General features: G+C 42.0%; 1 long non-coding RNA gene across 1 annotated transcript; it reads right to left on the minus strand.

The window, feature by feature from the left end:
- Positions 1-22604: 22604 nt before the first annotated feature.
- On the minus strand, positions 22605-27081 carry LOC121832259 (uncharacterized). Its single transcript, XR_006075856.2, has 3 exons — positions 26991-27081; positions 25007-25248; positions 22605-24250 (listed from the first exon to the last, which is right to left on the minus strand). It is a non-coding gene; the product is annotated as an uncharacterized LOC121832259 (long non-coding RNA).
- Positions 27082-27491: the final 410 nt, after the last annotated feature.

Below are 27491 nucleotides of genomic sequence, written 5' to 3' on the forward strand. Positions count from 1 at the left end.
CTCCCTGGAGTTGTTAGTATCAGTCTAGTCATCTTTGTTTTACATCTAGTATCCTCCTATGAGTGAGTACATACCATGTTTGTCTTTCTGAATCTGAGTTACCTCACTCAGGATGATTTTTTCTAGATCTATTCATTTGCCTACAAACCTCATGACGTCATTGTTTTTCTCTGCTGAGTAGTATTCCATTGTGTATATGTACCACATTTTATTTATTCATTTTTCAGTTGAAGGCCATCTAGGTTGTTTCCAGGTTCTGGATATTACAAACAATGCTGCTATGAACACAAGTGCCCTTGTGGTATGATTGAGCATTCCTTGGGTATATGCCCAAGAGTAGTATAGCTGGGTCTTGGGGGAGATTGATTCCCAATTTTCTAAGAAAGTGCCATATTGATTTCCAAAGTGGTTGTACAAGCTTGCATTCCCACCAGCAGTGGGAAAGAGAGCTTAGGGGAGTGAGAGATCCCAGCTGGATCAAGAACAGAGAGGGAGAACAAGGAATAAAAGACCATGATAAATGAAGACCACATAAGAATAGGAAGAAGCAAACTGGTAGAGAGGTCCACAGAAATCCACAAAGATACCTCCACAATAGACTACTGGCAATGGTCGAGAGAAAGCCCGAACTGACCTACTCTGGTGATAGGATGGCCAAACATCCTAATTGTTGTGCTAGAAACCTCATCCAACAACAGAGGGAATCAGATGCAGAGATCCACGGCCAGGCCCCAAGTGGAGCTCCACGAGTCCAGTTGGCAAGAAAAAGGAGGGTTTGTATGAGCGAGAATTGTTGAGACCAAGGTTGGAAAAAACACAGGGACAAATAGCCAAACGAATGGAAACTCATGAACTATGAACCAATAGCTGAGGAGCCCCCAACTGGATCAGGCCCTCTGGATAAGTGAGACAGTTGATTAGCTTGATCTGTTTGGGAGGCATCCAGGCAGTGGGACTGGGTCCTGTCCTCAGTGCATGAGCTGGCTGTTTGGAACTTCGGGCTTATACAGGGACACTTGGCTCAGGCTGGGAGGAGGGGACTGGACCTGTCTGGACTGAATCTACCAGGTTGAACTGAATCCTCAGGGGAGTCTTTGCCCTGGAGGAGATGGGAATGAGGGGTGGGCTCGGGGGAAGGTGGGGGGTGGGGGGGGAGACAAGAAAATCCATGGCTGATATGTAAAATTAAATTAAATTAAATTATTAAATAAATAAATACCTGAACAGAAAAAAAAAAAGATTCCTGAAGTCTACTTTTGCTCTTTGCATCTCCCTATTTAGAGCTCCAAAGCATAATTTGCTTCTCCAATCATTCAGCAGAGTCTTCTATGGATATCTGTCCTGTTCACTTCTGCCATCCTTTCACTGAGCGCAGATCTCCCCAACCATCTCAAATGCTCACACCCTCCTGAACGTTCCTGACACCTCTCTGAGTTGTCCTTACCTTATCCAAGGCCACTGGCCTGGGTGACTTTATGATCTAGGATTTTCCCAGCCTTCTTAATGGTGACTCCAGCTCCTTAAACCTGAGCCTCCCTTGGCTTTTCTGACACTCACTCTTAGCTCTCTTTCTATTTCCCTGATAGCCTCATGGCTGTTTCTCAGCTTCTCTCTCATTGCATGCCTCGAGCCGATGCATCCTGCACAGTTCTGCCCTTATTTCTCCTTTTATTTACATATGGCACAAGATAAAATCTTCTGAATCTCTCAACTAACATTACACACTATTTTCCTATCCTTGGCCAAATCTATCAGTCCCTGGTGGTTTTTTTATTTTATTTTGCAGCTGATCCCTTTCCTTTCATTCCTATTCTTCTAAACGGAACATCACTGCCCCTACTTACAAATAAAGGTTTGGAGGTTAAGTAATTAATTGTTCCCGTGTTACAAATATGATAAATTATGTGGACAGGATTTAAACCCACATCAGTTTCGAGGTTTCCCCTGCCCCCCCCCCACTAGACTGGTCTGAAACTAGGGAACATTGCTATAAAAATTAAGAATCATTTCAAATTATATGCACTGGAAGTGTTTTCACTTTCCAGAAAATTTCCCTCCTCTGAAAAGGATTGATAATTACTTTTTTGGGTCCTTACTTTGAAAGACCTGCTGTTAGAAATACCAACTATAGAAACTGCTCAGGGGGTGGCTGGAGAAAACAGACTTTAGAATGGCGCTTGACCTGGGTTTAAAAACCCTGCCTCCTGGGGAACCTGTTCTGCATGAAGGCACCCAGCCAGACTTCTCTCTGTCAGAGACCTCAAATTTCTCCTTCTCTACCAAGTCTTCCCACTAAGCCAAAAGGGAGACTGTGTTTTTGCTTCATCTCAGTGGTCTACTCCTATAGGCATCCCCCTGAAACTAGGAGCATTTCACTCAGAAATTCATTAAGTGTTCATATTTTACGTGAACAAGCAGGGCACTTGACTGACACATCATTGTTTGCTTGTTGTATTACACACCTGTCCCACTGTGGAATTGTCTTGGGAGACTCTGATCTTCATAGACAGTGCCCATCTAATGTGCTTCTTCCCAAGCAGAGCATTCTAGTTGCAAGGCATGCAGTCATCTTCAAGAGAAAAAAAACAAAAAACTATTCCCTTCTGCCAACTTCTGAGTAGAGAAGTGGGGTGTGGAGACATAGCAGGATGGGTGTAGACATGGGTGTGGATACATCTAGGTGGGTGTAGACACGGCAGGATAAAGAGGTGCCACACTACACTCTCTATTAGGAAAAGTCCCCTAAATCATTCCCTCTTTAGAAGAGTAGGCTCCAAGTCAAGCATCTAATATCACAGGAATGCTTTCTCAATCTCTTTATTATTCTAAATAATGAACACTAATGGGTGAAGACTCATTAAACCTCATCTCAATTAATTCTAACCTGGAAGACTGCAAAAGTCACCTAGCATTTTTATTGGCACACAGGAATCATGCATGTCAATGCATACAGTGTACAGTGATCAGATCAAGGAGGCTCACATACCTACCACCTCAGACACTGGTGTAAATACTCAACTGATTGCTGTCAACTGTAATTATTCCAATGTTATGGAACATTAGAAATTATCCCTATCTAATTACATCTCTGTACCCACTTAATATCCTCTGTGGGCAGTTCATCTCTCTCTCTCTCTCTCTCTCTCTCTCTCTCTCTCTCTCTCTCTCTCTGTGTATGTGTGTGTGTGTGTGTGTGTGTGTGTGTGTGTGTGTGTGTTCTCCTAAGGGTTATACACATGTCCACAGTACACCTGTGGTGTTGGAGAACCACCTCAGAGGGTGATTCCTCAGCTTCCATTGTTTGAAACGGGGTCCCTTTGCTGTTTGCCAGCCCCTGGGGGTTCTGCTATGTCCACCAAGCATCTTGCTGTAGAAGAACAGGGATGACAGATGAATGCTACTTCTCCTAGCTTTTCCTGTGGCTCCAGGAGATTTGAAATCAGATCCTCACATCATAACAGTAAGTTCTTTACACACAAAGCCATCTCCCCGGCCACAGCAGTTTACTTTAAGAAAACAATTACTTATTTAGTCATTATCTTAGGGTATTTGTCAATTCTACATGTTGTGTTACCCATTAGCAAGACTTTCAAGATTTGACCTACACACTTTCTAGAAATCACTGCGGGCTCTTACTATTATTAGACTGTCATCTAAATGCTATGCAAATCAGAAGGTATGGCTGAACTGAAATGTCCAGTTTTCCACACTACTATTAAAAACATGATCTAGAGGTGAAGGAAACCCTCTCTGGAACACTGGGCTGGGCAGCTCAAAAGACAGCTTCAGTGGTGGCAAAGGGTCAGCTGCTTCTCGAATGTCTCCAAGATGTAAGACGTCAGTTCAGATGGGATTAGGCACACTCAAGCTGGTCCAGCAACACCCACAAAATATAAGTTCAAATAAAAACGACCTTGTTAGATGCGAACTCAAAAAAAAATTTTCAATGCACATTAGACCCAACTTTAAGCATGTATATGAGACTAAACCAATAAATTAAATATTATAAACACTTAACTCATCAATACCCATTGTATACACTCCATGTTAACCTGCCACAGGGGGAGGGTGTGATGAGAACAATGGCCTCCCATCTCGTACTTCGATGACCCTCCACTCAGGTATTCACAGTGAGTCTGGATGCAGACGGGGAGGGTGGGAGAAGGTTTGCATGAACAGAGAGCCGGATGAGGGGCCAGCCCAGGAGAGATGACGACAGCACATTTTCTTATTTCTTTTTTTTCACAGCAAGGTCACAAGTGTGTCCTGTGTTAAGAAAGACTGGGACACGCTGGTCTAAGGACAAGCGCTCCAGCTCATTTTGTTCTATTCCCGGAACGACAAGTGCTTGCTGGGGCTTATTCATCCACGATTCGGAAGTGCTGCGAGGCTGTTTACTGCCGCATCTTTCTGACACGTTACATAACACGAGAGGATGGAATCTGGAAAACACGAACGATGGGACCATCACGTAATAACATCGTGTGAGATAGATCTCAAACCCTCTTCACGAGGGTCTCACGCCTGTTGTTGAACGCCACTTTCTTCCCCCCAGCTCACAAGTTTCCTTTGGTTGAACAATTGCAATGTATAGTCAGAGTTTGAACGGTTGCCAACTAAAATTCTTGCATCAGGCTCCATGGCTGTCTGTTCCACCAAGACAAATAAGAACAGCCCCAACCCCTCACTTAGTGCATTGTTCACGGTGCTGAGCCGTGATTTTCCATATCTGACTGTCTTTGTGTTCACCCCAGGAGGAAGGGTGAGCCTGGTTTATTGAGTTCTTATTTCTCACAAAGCGGTAACATCTGGAGGGCTGAGCAGTTTGTTGGCAGGTCCATTCTGAAGGAATTCGGCCGTGGTTCCGATTGGCTCTTATCAGTAGGTGTCACTAAAGACAGTTTCAGAGACAGAAAAATAAATAGGCCAATTAAGTAATGCCAAGAACAGACCATTTTATAGTCATTTCTGCTCTTTTTATTGTTGTTCCAACTGCAGAAGTTTCAAGATTGTAATTATTCCCCTGCTCCCCCCTCCCCTCCCCTGCTGCAAATGAACATTTTTCCATTTTCCAAATGCCTCCAAGAGAGGGACATTTAATTAATATATTTATTTTGTGGTGCTTGATGTAGTGGGTTAGCAAAGTGAAAACAGATGAAGGCTATTAATTCTAACACTTTATTGCAATGAAGCTCCAGCCGGCTGGTCCCCTGCAAACAGGCTGACAGAGGCTTTGCCAGCCCCTCTCTCTGTAGCATGATGCTTCACATTTGTAGAGAACAAGACCACTCGCTCATCCCACCTTGGCCATGCCTTTGAGTCCCCAGGGGTTACAAATGTAGGCCACGTATTCCTGAGGTCAGCAGAAGCAACTCGTAGGCCATTACACTCGCTGGTGAAGGACACCTTCCCCCTGAAAAGACACATGTCCAGTAGGAAAACTCAAGTTCATCTCCAAATGCAAACCATCCTGAGAGTTAACTGAGAAAAACAAAGTGGGAAGTTGTCAAATCAATGTATTTTATTTGTAAAATGGACTGTGAATCATACCAGGTGTGGATCGATCTCAGGACCAGTACATTGCTGGTGCCCAGGTAATGTTGGCAAAATAAATGAAATTGCTCCTAAGCTGAAATACTTTGTTTAACTATGAACATTTTTCTTCAAGGGTCTTAAGTGTGCTCTGCACAACCCTATTCACTGTGTGCTAAAAGATGAATGCACTGCATTTGCATGAGTGTTTGGAATGAATGCACCTGGGTGAGTCAATGCATGTTCTTCTGGCTTCAGAAACATTCCCTGACATCTGTATGTAGATTCTTGGGTTTGAGGACAAAACCCAGTGGGTTTTAAATCCAAAATACTTATAATTAGAAAGATAAAGATAAGCGGCAGCCAATAATCAAAGTGGATAGTGAGAGAAAATGGAAGGCAAAATCCACACTGTAGAGTGCATCACTGGGATGTTTGTGTTTAATATGTGTTCAGCAAATAGGTATCGACAGTTTCCAGAGCTGGGAAATATTTATATCTGCAGTACTGCCATCCATTCTCTGGACACAACTGGGAATGACAGTGGCCCTAATTTGCATCATGAACGGTTGTCCCCGGTATCATTTTGCAACTTCAGACTTGCAAATCCAAGGAACATGATGTCATTTTCATTCATTAGGCAAAATTACTAAATTATACAAGTTATACATCCATGTTCCTGTGTTCTCCAAGGGGAAAAAATGAATGTTCTGTGAATTGACTATTACACAACATTCTAGCACATTTCAAAGAACATTGTTCATGAATTATCCTAAAGGGAGAATATCCCGGTAGGATTGTATCTGTAACGTACTCCAAAACCTGGCTCGGGAGGTGTATTTGGCAAGCTTTTGAGAGTCACACTCATGGCAAGGGGGAAATGGAGCACTTAGTGGGGGGATGGTAGCTGTCCTTCTGTCAGGATTAGTGATATGACTTACCCAGGTCACCTAAAGACACAAGAGGACTCGGAAGGGCATACTTTGTGGGCCGTAGCAAAGCAATTTAGAATATACTTTACTAGAAGCTTCAGTCCTTACTGATGTATTCACAAGATCCACATCTATAAACACTGGAGGCCAGATACAAACAGGGCACCCAGTCAGCCAAGACAATGAAAACTAGTGCTATTATTTTAGGCATCAAGATCATCATGCAGTTAAAAGGCAAATCGTGCCATGAAGGATTTGACTTTAAAAGAATGGGAGATGTCCTCCACTTGACAAATCAATAAAAGCTTTTTGGAAGAGGTGGCTTTAGAGATGTGCCATGAAGAACATGTCAAATAAACCTTTGAAAAGTAGATAAAAGAGACCATGATGGGGAGGGATCAAAAAGAAACTATGAATGTCTTGGAGAATGGAAGTAGTTTAGTCTGGATGTGGAGACAGGGCCAACGTACAAATGAGTGTCGCTTTCTGGGGATGGCCAAGGGCACACTGAGATTCCGAGCATCAGTCATTTCACAGTTTAAGAAAATGAATGGAGAAGACAAAGATTCTTGACTCGTGGCAGAAAGAATGCTGGCTGTGCTACTGGAATAAGAAATTGAGAAAGAGAACATCTCATGGGTGTCAGGTCTGGACATCAGATTTGGGGCTGCCACTTGTCCAGGTTCAAATATTTTTAGTGGGTCTAGAATTTGACCCTGGGGGCTATGAATATGGAATCCCCTTCCCAAGAATTATCAATAGAGGCTGGTCAATTGTCAAGAAATAGTACTGAGGAGAAAATGATCTTGTATAGGTGAGGACTCCAAAATCCCAGGGGGTGGTAACAGAGTGCTACTGAAAAGAACATGTCAAGTGTCCAGACCTAACTCAGATCTGCATTTCGTCTTCTAAGAACTGCTTGTCTTTCAAGGGTCTCCTTTGACAATTCAGGGACTGGTGTATAAAAGGTAATAGTAAAATAAAGATCCTGTTACAGATGCGGTCAACGTGAAAAGACCTACAACAGAATCGCCTGGGAAACAAAGCTCTGAGTGTACTGCCAAGTTTCTACCTTGGGTAGACTGAGGTGGGAGGACCCACCCTAAATGTGAGTGGCACCATCCCCAGAATTAGGGCCTTACAACAAATGCATAGGAAAAAAAAAAATGAGGAAGCAAGCTGAGTACCGGCATTCATCTCTTGGTGTTTCCCAAGAGCAGATGCAATGGGACTGGCTGCCTTAGGCTCCTGCCACCATCCCTATCAACCATGATGGAATGTATCTTTAAAAAGCCAAAATAAATCTTGTCATGGAAGCTGTAGTGTGACACAGTGAGTCACGCAGTAAGCTCTTTTGTCCATATCTCTTTACTTGCAAGTGTTCACTGAAAAGAGTCATTGGTCTGGTTCGAGGCCTCTGGTTTCTGCTCCACTATTGATGCTGGGCCCTCACTGGGACTCCTCTTGGCTCTCCTGCTGTTGCGCTGTGCAGTGGAGATGGTGCAGTTTGGGGTCTGCAGGACCAGCCCCTTCACGAGATTTTTTTTCCTTTTTTTTTTCTTTTATTTTTTCTCTTAAATGTCATTGCGGGGAGAAGGGTGGTACAAAGGCAGAGGGTGGATACAAAGTAACAGGAAATGAATGGGATCAAGATGCATGATGTGAAAGACACAAAGAATAAACAAAAAGAAAGTTTTTAAAGAGCCAAAAGAAACCCTTCCTTTCTTCAGTCGCTCTCCACAGACAGGTGTTCTGTCACGGCAAGGAGAAAAGTAGCTAAGGGAGGGGGAAAGATATCGTTAACACATCAAAGAGAATACGAGGTGGCAAATGAGTGCGTGCGTGGGAGGAGAGGCAACTTCCTAGTCATTAGGAACATGAGCATTGAAGCCATGGGGTAGCATTGCTCCATCACACCGGCTCAAATACCAAAGAATGACAGCGCAAAGTGGGCAACTTCTATGACGTCCGTGTTGTTACGAGAATAGATGGTGGTCCAGTCATCCCAGGGAACAGCTTGACAGCTCCTTCAAGACCCATAGATTTGTCCTATAAAACCTGGTGATTGTTCTCTGGGAATTTGTCCTGAAGAAATAGACACTCTTAGTCACACAAAAACCACTACACAAATGTTCATAGCAGGCAAACACCAATGCCTTCCAATTTCTTGATGCAAATGTAAATTTATATCTGTCATACTTTATGTATGTTCTACTTCTGTTTAGGATATTGATATATATTTAAGATTATTATCATATTGCATATTATACTATATATTCCTACCTCTGTTATAAATATCTTGTGTATTGTCACAATTTTGAAGTCATCATTCTTTACCATTTGCTTATAGACTGTTTATGTTTACCTTGTTTACACGAAACCTTAGTCCTTAGGTTATTTCGGCAGATAAGACTTACAGATTTATAGTCACCTACACTTGTCATCTCTATAGTTATGTTAGTTAGGTTATCCAGATTTACAGATACATAGGTCAGATGGACAGGTAATCTTCAAACACTTCATAGACCTAGAGAATATGGCATTTAAATAACTTAGAATTCTGTTGATGTGAGACACAATTGCTCCTGGCAGCACCAATTTGATCCCGAGAGAATGTTGGGCTTCTAAGATATTTCCATTTGGAAGTTTGTCTTCTTGGCACAAAATGGCCTACTGGGCAAAGAACTGCCCCTGCCTTGATTGCTGACAGTACAAATGCAATGCTGTCCTTTCTGGACAAGCGGGACACAAGGAAAGCGACCACTGTACTCTACCAAGACAGGATAAGATGGCCTTTCAGAATTCCTGCTTCTGAAAATGGTCTGTCAGATACTCTAGGCCTGTAGTCAATTTGAATGCACCAACAATGCTGAGAAACATTATGTGACTGTCCAGGCTGCCAGCTATCTCAATCTACTCTTGCAAGATTCCCAAAAGTTGTTTGTATCTATCTACCATTTCTCAGGTACCATTATATTCCTTCTCAGGTCTTTGATGGGATTAAAGACTACCAGTTATAGTTACAACTTTGTGTGTGTGTGTGTGTATATATATATTGTGTGTGTACATATATATATATATATACTATCTTAGATAGAACATATTAAGTATTAGATTTAGGTTCTTTAGGATAGGACACCCTTTGGAATGATCTTTGTAACATACCATTTACCTACACTCTAGACTTCTCTGGATTTTAGTATATGTTTCTTGCTTGATATTGTTCGCATTGATTGTAGTTCCATCTTATCTAGGTCATTATCCCTCATTACTCGTGGACAATATTTGATAACCATTCCTTTGTATATAGTCTTGTATTAAGTTAGAACCTTCTTATTTAGACAAAAAGGGGGAGATGTAGCGGGTAGCCATTCCAGCTTTGGTCTGGAAGTTCCAACCTCCATTGAGGCTTCGGTAACTATCATGCCTACAAGGCAGGGCTAAGGGAGGGCTCTGAAGACCCAAGATCAGGATGTGCCGCACTCTCTTGCTGCTGAGAGCCCAGACGCTAGAGGTGGACCAAGGAGAGAGCTCCAGAGAACACCATCGGACTACTCTGTGTCTTTCCCAGAACCCTCAACCTACCTATCCCTTCATTTGTAAGTTACGCCATTAAATAAATCTCCTTTTAACTACGTGGAGTGGCCTTAATAATTTCACCAATATTCCAACAGGAACTGGTCAGAAAACTATGGTTCATCTCTACTATACTGAGCCATAAAGAGGAGTAAATTACTAGGACATGAACAACTTGGATGGATATTCAGAGAATTACCCTGAGGAAAAAGAAAAAGCCAATGCCTAAAAGTTGTGTTCCAGAAGATTCCATTTACACAAGATCCTTTGCTTCCCTTTTTTCCCTTTGTATGAGGCCTCATGTGTGTGTGTGTGTGTGTGTGTGTGTGTGTGTGTGTGTGTGTGTGTGTGTAATGTGTTTGTATGTTTGATGCATTCACGTGAGTGTACAAGTGTGTGAACCTATGCACATGCATGCACACTGGGTTTCTTTCTCTATTGCTTTCCATTTTGTTTCTTTGGACAGGGTCTCTTACTGAGCTAGAATCTCATAGTTTGGGCTAGGATGGCTGGTCAGAAAGCTTCTGGGTTCTAGCTACCTTCCAGGCACATGAAGCCATATGCCCAGCATTTTACATAGGTGCTGAGGATTCAAACTCAGGTCCTCATGATGGCACCGCTAATGCTCTTTCCCAGTGAGCCATCTCCCTGGTCCTCCACTTACAAAACATTCTTAACAAAATTAGAGATTAATAGTCGATGATGACTATGGAGAGAGTTGGAATAGAATGGCTGTGTGTGAACATAACTTACAAAGGGTAAAATGAGGACTTCTTTCACTGATAGAAATACCCTGAGTATTAACTGTATAGGTGCCAAGATCCTGGTTATAATGTTGTATAATAATTTTCAGTATGTTTTCATTGGTGAGCATTGTATGTTACTATGACCATGAATCTATAGTAATTGCTCAGAATAATCTATGGTAATAGCCTCAATTATCCTCTTGTATTTAGTGAGATTCGGTGAGGAGTAGCTACAAGTTCATGGGCTGTCGAGAACAGAGGGAAGGAAAGGGAGGAAGGCTGGACTGTCATGAAGAGAAAAAAAAATTGAAGAGTGCAGAAGATTACTAGACCATTCTAGAGAACAGTCTGGGAGAAAGAGAGGTAGGAAGAATAGTTGGGCAGTTCCAGCAGGAAGTAAAATATGACATCTTTGATAACAGAGAGGAAACTGCTCCCTTCTCAACAAAGCACATGCGCTTAATTCAATGTAAACCCTTTGAGAATTTTTCTTGGCATGGAGTCCCTGGAGTGTCCAAGATAAAACAATGACCACAGGGCACAATTTTGAGAATTTCAAAGTTAAAATGCAATCTCTCCATCATCCCAGCACACGTGTGTTCTTGCAACATGAGATTTATGATGTGAATTGGGCTGATTAAATCTATTTTCAGGTTCAGGGATTTGTAGACCCTAAATATCCTGGTTCTCAGGGAATAAAGGACTTTGTATTCCCTTTGCAGAGTCAGTCTTCCTAAAATCGATAGGAAGCTGTTTGTGACCAGAGCTTGGCATGAGGACTGGGCCTGGGGGGGTTAGAGATGTACCTTGACCTGGGACTTTTCGAAGCAGTGGAGTGTATGAAGGGCTGAACAGGAGAAGCTTCTGGATGTTAGAAAGCACAGAAGCGGTGGAGGTGAGAGAGAAAGGAAACATCAGCATGGAACCTGGAGGAAGCCGTTGTTCCTGCCTGAATGAAACTCAGAAGAAATGGTAAGCAAACCAGTGGGTTGGCCCAATGCAGACACGGGAGATCATTCCATATGCCAGGACCGAACTCGTATCCAAGCTTTACCTAGTAACACACATCAGGGAAAATCACTACCTCTTGGAAAACTCAGTTGTGGTCGACCTTACATCATCTAATGTCACAAGCCCAAGTTCTTCTACAGTAAACAAGTCAATTTCAAAAAGAATCAAAGAAAGATCCATGTGGTGAATTCCCTTCATTCTGGGAACTCTTGCTGGACAGGTGTTTGAATACTGTGTAGACCTGATGAACCTCCCAGTGAGCAGTCTCCAAGGCCAGATCTGTCACGGTCCTTATTGCACTTTCTCACCGTCAGGCTGTGTTTGTAGCATCAAGCCAAGTCATGATTACAGCCTCCCAAAGAAGAATCAGAGTGCTTAAGAAACCGTAGGCCCTATGTCTGCCACAAAGGTCACTGTGGGAAACATTAGGAAGACAAGCCTGTGAGGTCAGGCATTACCTCCTACAAAGAAGACCCCAGTGGAGAACTATCGGCACTCTTGCATTTGCTGTTGGGTCCCATCACACACTCCTGTGTCCAGGAACACTTGAAGGTATCATGGATACAGAAAAGGTATCTGGATGTTCATTCCAGACTCCTCCGGCACGTCGCCCACTCACGTCCACTTCTGTCTTGATCTCCGAGGGGGGTTTCCTTCTGCCACATGTATTCTCTCACCTTGATGTAAGTCAAGAGCATCTTCCAGATTCCTGACTTTTGACAACGATATGATTTAGCTTTGGTCACTCCCACCCTATTTAACATATGGAATCGATTAATTCATTTTCTTTGCCATCATTAGAATAGGAATCCTAGAATATTCTGCATGTAACCCCATCGTAGATTTCCCTTAACTAATTACAGAATATCTAACCCGTTTCCTTTAAAGTAAAACTTGCTGGTTAAGAATACAGAGCAGCATTGCTTCTAATAAGCCGTGCCTGTTACTCTGGAATTTAAACTGTACTGTTGTGTATGGTGAAGGGCTGAAAGTTTAGAGTTACTCCCCTTGGCAAACATTTTTTTTAAGGATTGCTTAAATAAGCACTACAGAAACCAGATGTCATTTGGCAAGGGTATCTGAATGACCAAAAATTTGCTGTCTGGGTATTTTTTTCCTTTATAAAAACAAGAAAAATTCTTTGGATTTATATCATATTCAGCAGCTGTGAAACAGTGCAAACATCTGTTTGTACCTATGGGGAGCTGACCCGCCGGGCCCTCATCTCCTAATCACCAGCTCTCACATGCGCAGTTTATTGTTTTCTTAGCCGTTGCCTCCCGCACTTCAAAGTTTTCAGTCGCTCATGTTCCATTGGCAGAGACGAGGAACTAATCCATTCATTATAAGACCAGATGATTAGGATTTTTTGACACACGATCACAGCATTCTCTCCACCCAGCCTGTGCCCGGAAACAGTCACATTTGCCTCTAGCTTCATTCTGGAGTGTCTACACTTAATCGAAATAATTCAAGGTTTACAAACTTCGAGCAGGATTGTAGTAGCGCGTACACGGCTGCGCACAAGACCCACACTAGCCATGTGAAGGATATGGGCTCTAAAAGGCCGCCTTAAAATAATGTATCCCTTTTATTTGTATGAGAACAGATTTTATATCAGATCTTATTGGGGAGTTTTCTACTAGAATTTTGCTATAGTTTTTTTTAAGAACAATAATAATATTTTTTTTAATGTTACCACGCCAGCACACCCAGGGAATATCAGTTTCTAAAGGCCAACATTTTTCCTGCACTTTATAAAAATAGGGAAAGTATGCTGAATTAGAAGTGAAGCTTGCCAGGTCAAATCAGCAGCTTTATTTATACATTCCTTATATGTGTGTGTGTGTGTGTGTGTGTGTGTGTGTGTGTGTAACATCTGCCAAATAACGCATTCCTATTGAAAAAAAGCAAGAACCAGCTTCATTTATATATTAATTAAAACAAAGTGTTCGCATAATGATTTTCAGCACAAAGATGACATGATCTGCATACCATTTATTTATGAGAGTGACCTAATACTGAGCATTTTGTATCAGAGTAATAAAAACATCCTTAGTGACAACTGATTCCTGATCCATGCCTGCCTCCAGCCACCCTACTGCTATTGCATTTTCTACACCCCATGTAATTAGCATTGCAGGTTAGAAACCAACACAGGTCATGTCCTAGCTGTATTGGCCCCAGGAAGACGTCTGTTTTGTCAACTTCTGTATGTCAACAGGATTGGGGCAGGAGGAGGATGTACTTGACCAGGAACTTGAAGGAGCTGAGGAGCTATAAACCACATAGACAACAGCCCCCTTTTTATCTGTGAGTTCAAACCAGCAATGTGATTCGATGACACACTAAACAATGACTGGACCTTGAACTTGTCTCATCTTCGTAAGCATTCTGGTGTGGTATATGTATTCCAAATCTGGGACTCACAAAACAAGTCTAATCTCAAAACACCAATAGAGGTTCTTGGGGTTCCATGGTTAGTTTAATATATATTATTTATATACTAAATTAGCATATAATATGCATATATTAGCAAATTAAAGACTCTGAGTATTACTTCAATAAATGAGTCTTATTACTATTTAAAACCACTTGGGAATTTTTAATATATAAGCATAGCCAGGACTCAAGGCACAGGCCTATAATCTCAGCTACTGGAGAATCTTAGGTAGGAGGACTAGAATTTCAAGGCTAGCCTAGGCTATAGCAAATGGTCAAGGTCATCCTGGGCTACAGAGCATGATCAAGGCGGGCCTGGGATACCTAGAAAGACCTCCTTTCAAAATAAACTTTTAAAAAGTAGAGAAGGGCAGGGGTGTACCTCAGTTGTTCAGCACTTGGCAGGTCCTAAGTCTAACCTCCAGAACCACACTGAAGATAAAAATAATTTTTAATTAGTTAAGATTGAACCTGAATCAAGCTTAAAAAAAATGTTACAAATATAATCAATCCCTCAGAATTATCTTCAATGTATTTCACCCATCTCTCAGTGGTAACATAATTCTGAATGTGTGTAGATATTTATATGTTTACTAATATCTTTCCATGCATCCCAAAGCAGTTACTGTACTGATTTTTATCTTTTCAACTTTCATAGAAACCTTATCTAATGCTCTAGGTATTAATTTACTAATGTAGGTGGGGACTCAACACTGTATCTATGAGAATTTAATATACACAGATCAAATTCACTCTCTTTCACTTCTCTATTTTACATGAATATATTAGCTTACTCATCTAGCCTTCCCCTTTCGTTAATTATTCTCAGTACTAGTACAGGTGGATAAATAGACAGAGTAAGCGAAGAGAACAAAGCAGAGGGATAAGAATGAATAATGCATACATGTATGTTTGTGTGGAGAGAGAGAGAGAAAAAGAGTCTAAAGTCTGTGTGTATACAAAGAGAGGATGTGGATGGGTAGGTAGATAGATAGATAGATAGATAGATAGATAGATAGATAGATAGATAGATAGATAGATGATATAGATGATAGAGAGAGTATGAGTGTGTGTGTATATATATACATATATGGAATGTGTGTATGTATGCGTGTGTGTGTGTATATAGGCTCACATACACACACATACATATATGGAGAGAGGGAGACTATATGTAGATTACAAAACAAAAACAGGACAGACAACAAATCTAAGTCTCCTTTTAAAAATATAAACTCACAAAACTAATCCTAGCAAGATGCATTAGAAAAAAAAATTGAACACAAATAAGCAATATTAGGAATGAAAATGAGGCCTATCTGTAGATTCAACAGAGAAATGATAGCAAGAAAAATGAATAACTTTATGCCAAGAAGCATTTAAAAATTTAGTAAAATGGACAAATTACTCAGAAATACAAACCACGAAAACCAACTCACAAAGATATTGGAAAGTGGATAATGCCGTAAAAATCGAATAATTTGAATTAGCATATGAATATCTTCCCAAAACCAAAACATTAGTCGAGGAAACATCACAGAAAAGCTGCCCCCAGCAGCCCAAGAACAGGTCATTCTAATCATATTCAAATTCTTTCAAGAATGGCAAAACAGGAAACTCCCCAACTCACTCTGCCAGGCTATTCCACCTGAGGCATCAGAATAGGTAAGAAGAGCACAAGAAGGGAAATACACAGGCTAATCATGCAAACAACATATAATTCTATGCAAAAACATTAGCATATAAAAATGACAATGAATAGAAACTGCAATGTTTTATGACTGAATGGGGCTCATGTCAGGTTTGCGAAGTTGCTTCAGTATTTGAAAAATCTAACACTTACCACATGAATGGTTTGAGAGAGAGGGAAATGATGTAATCAATAGACATAAGAAATCCAGCCTATATATTTATAATTTAGAAAGCAGAAGTAGGGTAAAATTTACTAAAATTGATGACATATCTAGTATGGGTAATATATTCACACACACAAATACATACATAAGTGTCAATATTTATAAGTTTACATTTATAGAAAATCACACACTTCATGGTAAAGTATTCAGAATTTCAAAACCAGCTTGGCATGGTGGCTTGAGCCTGTAACCCAGGGCTCAGGATGTGGACGTAGAGGGACAGTGAGTCTGAGGCCAGTCTGGGCTCAGAACCCAGCCTCAGAATAAAACAAAGATATCAAAACCAATATACGTACACCTGTTCCCATCTAAACCAGTGACTCATCAGACACCAGAATCCAGTGTGACTTTTCTCTCTGAGGTTCTGTTTGGAATGTTATTACATCCACTCACTGAAAAACTTAGAGTATCGAATAAAAAAAATGAAAGGAATGAGGATAAGAAGGAAAAAAAGGTAATGTTGGTAGATAAAATTATCCTTTGAAACACCTCAGAAAATGTTCATATGACCCATGAGAATTAAGCTTAGCAATTTTTCTGGACATAAAATCAAACTTGATTGTACTTTTATAAATGAGAAAATTTTGAAGGCAAAAATATACTGGACTGTGCTTGTGATTTCACAAAACTTTATTTTTATGATGTATATTAAATTTTCAAGTGCTGTTTGGTACAAAAAATAAAGTACATAGAAATTTTTCTAGTAGACATATCAAAATATTTATTGAATGATAAAGTACTTTTAGAAAACTATCAGAATAAAGCCATGAGGTAGATTATAAAATGTTATTCCAAACACATAAATGTATTATATACATTATACCAGGTAAGAGGTATATTGTGTTCATACATGCATAGAAAGATTCAATAGTGAAAACTAGGCTTATTTTCCCAGTTGACTTTGAGACTTAATATAATTTCAATTAATATCTCATAGAATTTGTATAGAGTCAATATAATGTTCTAATATGCAGAGTACAAAGAACCAAGAATTACCAAAATACTGCTATAAAAAAACTGTATGAAAATGTCATTGTGAAATCTATTATGTTTAATTAATAAACACTAAAAGAATAAAATGAGAATCCAAAGGTTTGGCAATTATTTGTTCCCCTAACAGGAAGAAGAAGAAATGATGTTTTCACCTACCATAGAACAAAGATAATTACAAAACTGTTTTAGAAAACATTACACTTTGAGCCAGCAAAATGGATTGGAAAGTAAAGGCATTTACCACCAAGTCTGAGGACCTACGTGTGAATACTGGAACTCACATGGGAGAAGGAGAGAACTCACTCCCACGTGTTATCCTCTTAGCACTCTGTGTGCACACATATACACACACTAACTTAATCTAAAAATTTAAAGAAGTATAACATTAATTTTTATAAGCATTACAAATAAATAAAAACATCACACAAAAATTAGCCAGACCTAAAGTCTACACAACTTAAGGAATTAATGTACAGTTAGAATTGGAGTTGGAAACAGAAACTGTGAAGTGTCATGTTAGATTTTACACTTTTATGTTGTAATATTAAAATATTACAGTGTTAAGGTAAACACAATAAGACCAATGGGGCAGATTAAAGAATACAGACAGAGGCATAATTACAAACACAAAAACTGCTTTCTGCGGGCGGCGGTGGCGCACACCTTTAATCCCAGCACTCGGGAGGCAGAGGCCAGGTGGATCTCTGTGAGTTCGAGGCCAGCCTGGGCTACCAAGTGAGTTCCAGGAAAGGCGTAAAGCTACACAGCGAAACCCTGTCTCGAAAAACCAAAAAAAAAAAAAAACCTGCTTTCTGGAAAAGCAGGCATGGAAACGGGGAACAAGGGACGGACGACAGCTCTGCATCCCTGACTGAACCCTACATGATCCGACGAAGAAAACAAAACAGCATCCCCATAGTTTCTGCTCACCTCCTTCCTGTGTCTATTCAAATACCCACCTTCTCAGGGAGGCCTTTCTAGGGCTCAATCCTCCCCAGCTTGGCATCCCCTGGTCCTGTACTCTGATTTAATATTTCTAGCATTGGTCGTCGTCGTCGTCGGTCACTCCAATCTGAGGCCTACAGAGTATAATTTACCTCTCTAGACCTCAGATTGGAATGCAAGCTCCATGAAGATCAAGTTTGGGACATTTTAATTTTGTTTGTCTGTCTTTTTCATCATTTCCCAAGTACAGATTAGGTAGTTGATGAGTATCCTTACATAAAAAAAGGAGATTAAATTTTATTTGAACCAATTGGCAAACTAAAACATAAAAAGAATATTGGCAAGGATGTGGAGAAACAAGAATTTTTATATAGTTAAAATACATCACTTAGAATAACATGCTGGAGGTATTTTTATTTTTTTAAATATTTATTTTATTATTTTTAATATCATTTTTCTTTCAAATACCCACCTTCTCAGGGAGGCCTTTTCTAGGGCTCAGTCCTTCCCAGCTTGGCATCCCCTGGTCCTGTACTCTGACTTAATATTCCTAGCATTCGTCGGCCACTGAATGAAGTACAATTTACCTCTCTAGACCTCAGATTGGAATGTAAACTCCATGAAGATCAAGTTTGCCAAAGGATTCTGATGATAAGACCAACTGTGTGTGTGTGTGTGTGTGTGTGTGTGTGTGTGTGTGTGTGTGTGAAGGAGAGGGAGAGGGAGATGGAGACAGAGACAGAGACAGAAACACAGAGAGAGAGGACTGTGCCCAGTCTATTTTTTTCTTCGTTTTGCTGGTCTTTTGCCCATTAGTCTTCTGGTAATTAAAATGTAAGTGGCCTTCTTGATTCTGTTCATCTGCCATTTATTAGATATACTTTCTTGCAAATACGTTTTTGTAGGATTGTTTCAAAAGCTGGCCAGGTCACACTTGTTTGTAATCACAGCACTGAGGTGGGAGAGGCAGAGACAGAGAAAAGCCTAGGCTACTCAGCAAGACACAGGCCAACAAAGCTCCTTCAAAAACTTAGGTCCCAAAAGAATGGCGCCTGAGGAAAAACTCTGCAGACTGTCCTCTGGCCTCCACACGTGTGAACATGCACAGGAACATGTACACAAACACACAAACACACACACACTGGTTATGAAAAGAGAGCATAAAGTGTAATAGTTGTTAAAAGAGAATATTATATACCAGTGGAAATGAGTGATTATATTTATACACATCAAAATTAATTCCTCAGAATGAGACATAATGAGACATAAATGACACAAAATGAGACATAAAAGTTGTTTGTAGAAGCCTGGGCATTAGTCCATTTATACAAAGTTCAACAGTATTAAAAACTAAATATTATATCTTTAAAGATATTTAGATTATTATCGAAAAACTGGAATATGGTTATTATGTTATTTCTTAGCAGAGAAATATATCAGAGAGCACTGTTTTATATATATTTAACATTTCACCTGAAATTATACTTTTAAATTTATTTTGTCAAATACATTGTCTACTGCCTAGAACCATGAAAGTGGCATCAACTACAACAGACAAATTGCATAAGAGTTTTAACTTCTTATCGGCACTTGTTAGTCCTTGAATTTACTATAGCAGGAACCTTAGAAGGTCTTATTAATAAAAACAAACCCAAGGCCAGTTATTGGGGTGAACGCTGGAAGATCAGAGAAGCAGAACAAGCCACAGCTTCCTCACCTTGCCAGCTAATCCTGTTTCCTCAGATTGGAAGCCTCTGCGTCCTCATCCAAATGGATCTCAGCTGACCGCTGCTCAAAAGCCTAAAAGCTTAACCAGCTCTAGTTCCTGGTCCTCAAGTCTTATATACCTTTCTGCTTTCTGACATCACTTCCTGGGATTAAAGGCGTGAGTCACCATGCCTGGCTGTTTCCAGTGTGGCTTTGAACTCACAGAGATCCAGATGGATCTCTGCCTTAGGAATGCTAGGATTAAAGGTGTGTGTGTACCACTATTTTCTGGCCTCTGTATCTAGTGGCTGTTCTGTTCTCTGACCCCAGATAAGTTTATTAGGGTGCACAATATTTTGGGGAACACAGTATAACCACAATTTACAAATATTTAAATTCTTCTAGAATTGCGTATTGATCTAACTTCTCTAAATTCCTCTATCATTTCAAGCTAGCTCAAACAAAGGGACTGATGAGTTATAGTGTGTGAATCTTCCAGCAAGCACGTAGCCCAGCCTGGGACAGGGAGGGGAAAAGAAATCCGTGTGTGTGTGTGTGTGTGTGTGTGTGTGTGTGTGTGTGTGTGTGTGTGTCTTTGTCTTTCCCCTCTTTCTTTCCTGTGTTCCCTCCTTCTCTCTCTCCCTCTCTCCCCTCCCTCCCTCTCTCCTTTTCTCCCTCCCTCCTCCTTTCCCTGCCTCTCTCCTTTTCTCTCCCTCTCTCCTCTCCTTCTCTCTCCCCTCCCTCTCTTCTTCTCTCCCTCCCCTCTCCTTCTCTCCCTCCCCTTCTCCTTCTTCCCTTCCCTCTCTCCTTCTCTCCCTCCCCCTCTCTCCCTCTCTCTCTCCTCCTCCTCTCCTTTCTCTCCTTCTCCCCCCTGAGCCACCCCCTGCAATCCTAGTCTCACTGTAGACCTGTACTTCATGGCCCCAGCTTCAGTGATTTATTGGCTCCAAACCCCAGATTCCAGTTTCTAAGGAGATACCTTAGTTTCCCAGGTTGAATTGGGGGTCTACCCCTGAGGCAACTGGCTGTCATCACAAGTCCAGGCCACACAGCCCACGTGTGCTGCTTTGGGCACCGTGCTTCCAGAGAACACTGAAGTGAAGGGAGTCACAGTAACCAGAAAGCAGCTGTTTTGATCGGCCTTGTTTCGTCAATGACATTCAGTCTTCTAAGTGTTCCCACCATGTACTTACCCATCAGTTTCAAAGGCATTTATAAAATCTATCCTCAAGCAGACTGCCATGCCACTACCCTGATAAAGACACATAATGTCATTGAAGATATTTGGACGATTTACTTCTGATCAATATATAATTATCAATAGATTCCATAACACTGAGGAGACAACGCTCTTCTTCCTTCTCCCACTCAACTCATATTTTGAATTAAAACTAATATTCTATCTGCAGTGCTCAGCACAATGTTGACCTACGTCAGGCTAACCGGAAGGTTGTTTTTTTTTTTCCTAATTTAACTTTTTATTGACTCTGTAGATTTCACATCATGCATCTCTAACCCTTCGCATTCACCCTTTCCCCCTGCAACCTCCCCACCCCCTAAGATAAAACAAAATAAAATCCAAAAGAAAAGAAAAACCTCATCGTGGAAGCTATAGTTTGACACAGTGAGTCACACAGTATATCCTTCAGTCTGTTATCTTTACTTACAAGTGGTCATTGCAATGAGACATCGGTCTTGTTGGAGGCCTCTGGCTTCTATGGATCATGGGCCCTCACTGGGACTCCTCTTGGATATCCTGTTGTTGCCCTGTGTCATGGAGATCCTGAACTTTGGATGTGCAGGATCGGCCCCTTCACCTGCTCCAGCAGACCATACCTGGGGTAGATGTTGGGATAGGAAAACTCATAGCCTTGGTGCTTGCTAGCTCACCTGCCAACTCTCGCTCATCCGCAACACCAGGATGAGCTCTCCAGCACCATCCCAGCTAGCTCACCCTATACAGTTGGCAGCAGGGAAGGGAGCCCGGTTCTCCAGCTCTCACACCTTGGGGCTGGCTCACCTATACCTACACCACCAGGGTCAGCTCTCCTGAGTGCTGCCACCAGTGAGGGGCTGGATCAGCGTTCCCATGCTCGAGGCCCCACAACCAGCTTTTCCTGCCTAGAGTATGTGGTGAAGGGCGAAGGGGCAAGGAGGTATCTCTTCCTCACCCACACCACTGAGTGACAGACCGTCGGCTAGCTCTCCCTCTTTCTGATCTTCAGGGCCAGGTCTCTTGAAACCCCACCAGCAGGGACAGCTCTACTGTGCTGCCCAGGCAAGGTGCTGGGGCCACTCTGCCAAGTGCCGCAGTTGCTGAGCCACCTCTGGCTCTCATGACCTCAGGGACAGCTCTCTCACCTGCTACAGGCAGCAAGGCCTGTGGGGGAGGGGTCCTCTCCACTGTATGGCAGATGGGGGTGGGGCCAGATCTCACCCAGTGAGGGGCAGAGGCTAGGGGTGGAGGGCATCTTTCCTTCCCCCTTGCCACCACAGAGCAGACAAGGGGTGCAGGGCCAGCTCTCCCATTCTCATGATAACCAGGAGCTTTATTAATACCAGCGCAGGTAAAGAACCTTTTGTCCAGTCTCAGAGCTGTTCACCATGAACCAGGACTGTGGGCAGCTAGCCTAGAGCTTTGAATCCAAGCTTCATGCGTTGCAACAAAACAGAATGTGGTCTCAGCATGCAGAAAGCAGGAAAAGAAACATGGAGGCAGCTATGGCATTCTATCAGCACCAGATCTCCATGAGCGTTCCCCTCCCTCCTCCCTCTCTCCGCCCTCCCTCTCTCCCTCCCTTCCTTCCTTTCCTGCTTAAATGCCTGGTTTTCTGCTTTCATTTTTCTTTAAGCTTATGCTGTTACTTAACAATAGAGTACTCTATAATATTTTTTGCTGTAAACATCCCAGTAGCAGATATCATATACACATTGTTATATTTGCTTATCTAGGTAATATATTGTTTAGTACATCCACCTCATTTTCTGAATAGACTACAGTTTCTTCTGCAGCCCATTCTAAATTATTTTTGTCATAAACGATACAGGGGTGAAGATCCTTGTAAGCACTTCCCTTTCCATGTGAACTTATATAGAGACAAAAGTTTCTTTCTGATGTATAGATATTAGTGCTGTTGAATTTATTTATGCTACATAGCTTTCCCACAGAACTGAATGAAGGCCCAAATCCATATAATTAGATACATGTGTAGATACATAGATGTCTTAGAATTATCTGAGCTTTGGGGGAAATATGGAAAGACATAATAAATTGTTAATACAGATCTCAGAGAGAACGTGCTTAGAGGAAAGGCTGAGAAGTGATTTCTTATGGAAAATGCAAAACTCAGCAAGTTTGGGAGTCCAGTGCACATGCTTGAAAAGCTGGAGTCCTCCCGTGTGTGAGCATGAGTACAATACTGTAGAATGTGGTACCAAAGACACTAAAGGTTCTAGGCAGACGTCGGAAGCATAACTGGAGTCACTCCATGTTCCCTCACAGTTCCTCTGATTCAGAGCACTTACACTGAATTCCTTGAGCTTCCTTCTATTTGGGCCAGTTAACTAAGTTCAGAAAGCTCCTAGCAGGCCAGCTGGGAACTTTGGAGTCCTTCAATGTCAGAGTGTGATGTCATCGCCATGGCAACACAAGAGGTCACACATTCCAGATGTCTATGACTTGTCACTTGACCCCTTTGAGTTGTCTTTTGGTGTTTTCAATTGTAAACTAATCAGATTTATCAACATCTCCTTTAAAATGCTGAGATCCTGTTGTCCTTGACTCAGGATAGCATGTTTTGCTCTAAACATTTAGGATGCTATAAGCCATGCTGAGGGTCTGCACCAGCTTGGGGTTTGCTTTAGTGTACAGTTGGAGTCATGGCTCTGATTCTGTCCCTTTGTGTGTGGATGACCATTTATCATCTTCCCAACATTTCTGGAACCATTCTTCCCTTCTCTACTCATTGATGGCGCTGCTGCCATGTGCTGGTCTCTGAAACCTTGGATGGGGACCCTCCCTGAGGCACCATTTCAGAGAGGAAGGGAAAGACAAGAAGATGCCTGGGTGTGAGGATGGGCGGCTCTGAGCTGAAGAAGGCAGGGGAAATCAGGCTCCTCACTGACAGAACCACCGCCCAATCTCTCCCATCAGATGCATCCCCACTCTGTCCTCAGGCGTGGGAGTGCACAGCATTAGGAAGCAGCCTTCACTTGCGATGCAGGCAGGATTAGAAGAAGTTCCTATTTCCTGGGACAAGGAATTAGGTGAAAAGAAACATTTCTACCTGCTGAAAAATGCTTATTGACCATTTAAATCTTCCCTGCTGGTTTCCATTTCTCCGCTGGGTAGACATTCCAGATCAACTTGGCAACTCAGTGTGGGAACGGCATAGGTGGAAGTTTGTTGGAGACTCGGAATCCCACAACAGCCCAGGCTTGTGAGTGGAACCTGCATGTTAATCAGACCCGCAAGCTAGTTCAGCTTGCATTCAATTTTGAGAAGCTTTCCCTAATAACTCCCAGGCAGGCCAAGGCAGCTGGCCCTCTGCCACCCTCCCACTCATCCAGTGGCCAATGCCCCTAGATCTCTTTTGTCCTATATAAAAGCCGGGCACTTGTCACTCTTAGACATTCGAGGTGTGCTGTCAGGCTTAACACACAAGAGCCAAAGTAAACTTATTTTTGTTCAAATTCATTACATGTTGAAATGAAAGTCTAGAGATAAGGGATCAAATAAAACATTACTAAAATCAGCATTGCCTGTTTCTGTTTTCCTCTTTTATTGTGGCTACTAGAATTTAGCAGCTTGAATTTGTGACTTGGATTATATATTCATTGGCCTGCCCTCTGTAGACCCTGAACCTTACTCCCCCCCACCACCTGACACTGAATGGCTCATATAGCCATCACCACGAGAGTCAGCTTTCTGAACATGGTTCTGCTGTAGTCACTCTGATAGCACCTTTCAGGGACAAGCCTTCCATTCTGGCCAAACCCCATCAGGTCACTAACATTCTAATGAAAGGCAATTATATTTTTCCTTTTCAAAAATTCCAAGTTTAGGTTTTATTATGGTTTACAAAAGGCCTATAAACAGGAGAAAGGGGATTGGTGAACAAAATCAGATTGTGTCTTTAACGTGCAACGCTCTCTAAGACTTTGGCCACAACCCGCAACTCTAGAGTCTACCTTTCCAATTCCTTACCTAAAACTGAGAAGTTCAAACTAGATGAACCTTAAGATGCTGGGGAACCCAACATTTACTCTGTTACATTTGTGCAGATTAATTGTCGCTCCAATTAGATCACAAATTTCTTATAGGCAAGAGATTAATTTGATGATTCCATTTTCAGCAACCTGTGCAATGACAGGAAGTATCTCCCCGAGGACCAGTGACCATGACTCCTATCTCACAGGATGAAGCCCTCACTCAGGCAGGTCCAAGCTCTGCAGAAGAAAACAACATGAGCTCCAAAAAACAATCAAAGGAATCCCTAGTCCCCTCAAACCGGTGCCTTTTGTGGGAAGAATGCTTTACTTTACCTATTTGTATGTGCACATTTGTTTTGAGAATGGACCTGAGAAATCCTGGTTAAACATTTCTTTATGCAAAACAAAGAATGTTGAGTAGTTAAATATTTTACCTCTGGGGCTAAAGTCGAGGGGTTTTTTGTTTTGTTTTGTTTTGTTTTGTTTCTCTACTATGACCATTTAAAGGAGAAACCAAAGTGTAAAGGTTCAAAAGATTTCCACTTCTGAAAAATCCTTCGACCTATGAAAGAATCATGATAAATGTCGAAGGGCTAATTAAATCAGCAAATATGGATTAAACGTCTCCTATTTAAAACTGGATGAGTTGGTGGTCTTCATTGAGAATCTACTAAATGTGAGGAGCTCTCAGATAACATGAAGGAAACAGAAGACCAGCTCCTTTTGTTAAGTAACTACAGCCTCACTGAAGGAAGCCAAAGTAACCGAAGAGGACTCCATGAGAATCCACCAAAAATAACCAAACCACACTGACTGAGCTCCTGTTACATGTGTTGTGCACAGGAAGTCCTAAGATAAACAATGTGGTACAGACCCTCTCCACACATGTTCAAAGTGCTCAAATGGTTAAGGAAGTGTCTGAAAAGGGAGGAAGGAAGGAGAGAGCAACCGGTACCCAGCAACAGAGGCCGTGTGTTCTTGATTGGAGAAGGAGAAAGGAGCATCTGAAATCTGTTTGGAGACCCCAGCTGCAGAAGCCACTCTGAGGTCTTGTTCTACCTGCAGCTTATTCTGGTCCCTTCAGAACCATCGCTTGACCTCTGAAGGTGAGAGTCAGAGGCCTCTGAGTACATGCACTGAACACGCATGTACTTGGGCACACTCTGGTTTCTAGAACATTCATTCAATAAACACCAGATGACTGGGCTACTTCAGACCTGCAGCTCAGGTTTGTCTCCACAGCTCTGTGGCAAACTGTTGCTTTTCCTCACTAAGCCTAAGTTTCCCCATTTGTCCAACAGAACCATAAATGCCACCTACCTACATTCTTGTTTGACGGCCAATGAATAATCTACATACTTAGTGTGCACTCAGTTAATACAAAAAAACAGGTAATGAACTCATGAAGAACTCACTGGGTCAGAACAAATAAAGTCAAAGGAATGACAAATGGGAGGGGGAATTTCTAGGAACTCAAGCAGAAGGCTGGGCCTCTGCAGATGTGTCTCCAATCATCATCTCCCTTACTGCCCACTGCCCACGTGGCAGGCTTTGCTCACATTTATTCAAAAGACCCTCATAACCTTGCTAGGAAGTCAAAATGCAGCTGAATGTTGGTGAGCTAAGCATCGTGAGCAATGTGACTTAGCTAGTAAGTCACACAGCACCACGAGGGTCAAACTGTATTGCGGTGAGACCAATACACGGTCATGACCAGAATCCTACCAGAGAGGTAGGATTCCAAATAGGTAGGTACCAAATATGCCTCCACTGCACAGAGATGAGCCATGGCAGCACCAAGAAAGCCCTGGAGTGGAGCCAAGCCTTGAGACCAAAGGGGACACCCGGAATCTGGGGGTAAGGAATAAGAGGTCAACAGAGAAGGTGACCAACACACTTTGCCAAAGACCTTTCTTAGGGCATAGCTAGCATTAGTAAGCAAGAGGAATAGAAAGGAGTAGCAAGCATTTCTTTTTTACCACGTTTCTGGGAGTGAGGAAGTCAGCGCAGCACCCTGGCTCATGCTGTGGTCATGATCGTCTGTTAATATTAAGTGAAAGTGTTCCATAGTGTTCTTGACCAATGGTAAGGTTCAAATTCCAATCACACAGAAACCAGAGCTCAGGAAGGCCAGGCAGCCCAAGGAAGCTGTAGCAGACAGCAGTTGTTTTCACCTCACTAGCAACTATTCCCTTTCCCTTGTCAGCATCCTGGTTTCCATGTGAACGGTGCTCTGTGCCTCCCCTCACCTAAGTCCTGAAAGGTTGGGTGTCATGTGCATAGTCCAAGGACACACAGGTGCCAAGCTTCTGCAATTAGAAGGTCCCACACCTCTGCTGAGAGTTGTTGACTCAGGGATGGCAAGTGATCTGACCTGGGCCAGTCTAATCAGGAGCTGAACAGTCTGATTGAATGACCAAGCAGGGGAAGGAAGGGAGGGTGGGAAGGATCTATCAGCTAGGATTGGACTAGCCAGAGAA

This window comes from Peromyscus maniculatus, chromosome 9, assembly GCF_049852395.1.
Source record: "Peromyscus maniculatus bairdii isolate BWxNUB_F1_BW_parent chromosome 9, HU_Pman_BW_mat_3.1, whole genome shotgun sequence".
NCBI lineage: Eukaryota > Metazoa > Chordata > Mammalia > Rodentia > Cricetidae > Peromyscus > Peromyscus maniculatus.